Raw genomic sequence first — 4,278 nt, 5'->3', positions numbered from 1 at the left:
AAATTTCTATATATTAAAAGTACATCAATTTATGCTTTCATTGGAATCGTAAAACATAAACAATGAAGGACCCATATGTAAATTGGGACCGAACCACTCCTTCCCAGGGTTCGTTAAAAATACCCCAAAATAATTGTCAAAAGGATTAGCTTATACTTCAAGCATATTTTATCCTCATCAATCACACTTAAAAATAAGGAGGTACTCACCATAAATGGTGGCGGAAATTCAGGAAAGGAATATATAAACTCTGTAGACATTTTATGATAGAAAGTCGCTCTTGAAGATGACCACCTTTCACACCTTGTGTCAAGATTTGGAAATCCACTTATATATTTTTAATCATTTTCCTTCAAAAATATTATACTTTATTCTATGATCCACTTTTTGATTCAGTGTTTCCAAGACAATTGTTGTGTCATTAATATGTTCAAGAGAAGTTCAACCTAAGTTAGATAGTTTTTCATAATCCCTAAAGGCTTCTATTGCATTGGCCACCCCTAAGTAAGTCCTAAATTGTGCTATGCTCTATTCTACTTCACTTCTTTATACCTATTTTGTCTCCTTGATGGGGGATACATCAAATCCCTCTTGTGACAAATCACTTCCTATTGACTTCAACACAATATCTAGGAAGTTGATTTAGAAACCATTCAATACCTTAGGGCTTGCATTACTCAATAATAGGTTTCCTCACCTTCGATTATAATTTTACATCATTGACCTTCGATCAAACGATTCTATGAGTTTTCAACTTCATATCATCTATTCACACTTAATAGAATGTACTCAAGTACCTTAATAGCCGTTGTAGTTATTGGTGGTTTCTTTCATGTCTGTTAATGATTTTCATCATTGCCAATAATCAAATGGTTTCTACCATGTTCAACCTCAACACATTTATTGACATGGATAGATTTTTACTATGGAAATATAGAGATGAATACCATGGATGCTATCTATTATATTCAGGATGTGATGGAGTCTTTTGAGTATTTATGATTGTTACATAGATCCACAATGTATGTTTGCTGGTTATGTTCATATTGAGTCATGCAGGCATGTATCCATGATGTATGTTTGGTGGCCATGACCTTCCTCATTTTACATGGATCTTTGCATTTCCATAAATATGATTTGAGTAATTTGTATTTTGAGTGTGGAAATTCCTACCTCATTGATGATATTATTGTACTGTAACTCCTTGATTATTGTTGGTAGGATTTTAGTTGTCTATTCCTTGTCTCAACACCTTTTCATGATAAAGTACTTCAGTTATCACTCCTTTTCTAACTTCATACTTTAGGGGGCATTTGGTTACACATTATTTTATCACATTCAAGGAAAGTAATGTCGTACCTCTATCCTTTGTCATTGAAAGTATTATTGAAATTAATCCATGAAGAATGTGGAATAAAACCTTCTCCTTGAAAGTTCAAAAACTTCTTCAAATCCCTTCAAAAATCTTGGTTTAGAAGGATGTTGCAAGTTGCACATTTATAGCCTACGCCATTTTTAATTGTCACAGTTTGCATACATGATAGACTACAACACTATCACATGTTACTTATTCATAAGGTGTGAAACTATTTTAACAAAGGTAAAATAAAAAACGAATGAGAAGCCTCTAGAAGATAAGCCTCATGGATGGAATCTCTCCAAGTCAGTTTGGATATGGCTCACATCCCTTATCTGTTGGATCTGAACCTCCTTTCCTTATCCTCCTCTTTTTCCTTCCAAGCCTATAAGTATAACAATCTCCCATTGAGGTGGATATTTAGTTAATCTCAAAAAGGCTTTAGCTTTGGTGAAATTATGATAAAGTATCCAACCTATGGTCTTAAGGCTTTTGAAGGAAAGTTGATGAGATGAGGACGATTCGAAGTGTACCTACGAAATCAAGGAAACATTAGGTTGTAAGATATTCTTTCTTATTAATATAGTTATGTGTTCCTTTCCCACAATTTATGTTTATCTATTTGGAAATTTTTAGTATATATTTCCTGTTGGACACCTAATCCTCAATGGGTTAGTGTGGAAGCTGAATAGACAAAGTAGTCCAAGAGACCTTGGGATGTGAAACCCAACGGTCACATATTGTACTATAAATGTAAATCATTTGTTAATAAAAATGGTACTCTCATGTTTTATCTTTCATATTGTTCTTGCTGCCCATGTGTGTTTAACATGGTATCAGAGCAGGTGTATTCCTGCCTTGCATAGTTAATTTGAGCCATTTGTTTTATGGCCTTTTTGTGCAGTTTATTTCTGCCATATTCCTTTATACAAACCTGTGCCTTGTCTGCCATATTCACTTGAATGATGAAACGTTCCTCTGCCTGACACTACCAGCGCTGTCCAAGCTGCTCTGACATGTCTGCCTGTCATATACATTTTTGATATTGTCTGCATCTTCTGTCAAGCCTGCGCCCTCTGTCAAGAGACCAGCTGCAAACGCTGTCTCATTGCATCAGTGTCATAGACGTTTTATATCTGCCCTCTCTGTACTTGTGCTCTGGACTGCCCATGAACATTCCTGAAAGAAGCGCTGTCCATGCTGTCCTGAATTGATGGGTGGAGCGAAGAACAGCCACAAACAACGACTCTGCCTGCGATTCTACCATTGCTGGGATCTGCGTGCGTGAATCAGGTTCCAACGCTGTGTATTAGTGGTATCAATGCTATGTATTTTCACGCTGGCTATGTTGATATTCTTGCATGCGTTGAACTCTTTAATACGCTAACAGTTTCCTACAGTTTAAAAAAAAAAAACTTGGAGCTCTTGCCTTCCATTTTTGTGCATGAAATTATAGTTTGAGGTTGAAGCTCTATGTCTGATTTAGTTCATGGAATTATAGCTTGAGATGGATGTTGTAATATGCCGAATATTTGAAACGTTATTGTAATATGCCGGATATTTAAACACTGCTGTTGTAATATTTAAACACTGTTGTAATATGCCAGATATTGGATGGTTTAGTTGCCCGAAAGTTTCCATATATTCTGCCGTTGTTGTAATATGCCGGATATTTGAGGTAGCTTACACTGAGATTTATACTCCTTACCGAATTTGTCCCATCACATTATAACCGCCCTCTTGCCTTTTACCCTGGAGGGTATATCTTCCGATTATAGTTACAATAATCTTGTGCGTGAGCGGGCACGTTCCACTTCATTTTCGTGCAATTTGGCTTGAAGATCACTACGCTCATCTCTTGTTGAAGGTATCAGGTGCAGGCCACTGAACTTGCTCAAGTTCAGGCGCAGACACACAAGCTCAAGCTTGGAGCGATTAAAAAGGATGGTGAAGTTGAGCGTTTATCTCTTGAAGTCAACGAGAGATGAGCACAGTTCTGTTCTACAGTAATGGCGGTAGTGTCACCCTGGGCTTGAAGTTCCATAAAGAAGAATACCAAATTTGCCATCTCTCCGTCAGAGTCTGCAACCTTGAGGAACCGGACAAGGAATACATATGGGGTTGGGACTGTGAGGTGAAATTTCAGTTTGTTGAGCATTGTCTTTTCCATAAGCAGTACATGTTTCCTCTCAAAATTTGTTTCTAAGATTGCGAGAAATTCATCTATCTCCGGAGCCCAAATTTCCTCGTACTTGGAAGCTAGAAGCAGTGCAGTAGCACCTACTAATTGACAGTCGCTCCTTGATATATATTGAATAGAAAGATATCTATCAAGAATATTTGTAGTTAGATACAAAGTCTCTGGCATCAACCCAAACTTGTGATGTAGCTCAATCAACCAATTTATCAAGAGTGTTCTCATTTTTCCATTAATTTCTCGTTGACTGGGCATATAATCTGGCACGCAGCTCATGTGCTTTGTTCTGCGATAGAACTTATATATATCCTCAACATATTCAACCACTGCCAATTGATTATCAAGGTCTCCTTCATCAATGTTTGGCAAGGGATTCTCCTCCGCCTCAGCCATTTCTTCATCAAATGCAAAATCATCTCCGGCATTGCGATCTTACACTCAGAGCGCTGCCCATATATATATTTATATGTGTTCTTTAACGCTGATCAGTTTTGAGTATTACGTTGAATGAAACGTTGAATGTGTTGAATGCCTGTGTAACATGGCAGCTTGAAAGCTCGTGCGCGAATCTCACACTGTTTGGTAGCTCAACAACACTTACATAGCCTTGGCCTGGGCTCCCACCTTGCTCGTCTCATACTGATTGCAGAATTTGACAGTAAAACCAGCAGATGCCCTGGCACATTTGGTAACGTTGCAGAGTGCCCTGTTTGCTTGTGTAGAA

The 4,278-nt window shown here is 37.6% G+C and overlaps 1 pseudogene; it reads right to left on the bottom strand.

Moving 5' to 3' along the window:
* Nucleotides 1-2,311: 2,311 nt before the first annotated feature.
* On the bottom strand, nt 2,312-3,947 carry LOC149151846 (cyclin-B1-5 pseudogene; annotated as a pseudogene).
* Between the last annotated feature and the right edge of the window lie 331 nt (nt 3,948-4,278).

This window comes from Pinus tabuliformis, chromosome 9, assembly GCF_031772625.1.
Source record: "Pinus tabuliformis cultivar Carrire ecotype Pingquan chromosome 9, CPIR1, whole genome shotgun sequence".
Taxonomy (NCBI): domain Eukaryota; kingdom Viridiplantae; phylum Streptophyta; class Pinopsida; order Pinales; family Pinaceae; genus Pinus; species Pinus tabuliformis.
The sequence above is the reverse complement of the archived record's forward strand: the minus strand, read 5'-3'. Positions and strand labels throughout refer to the sequence as shown.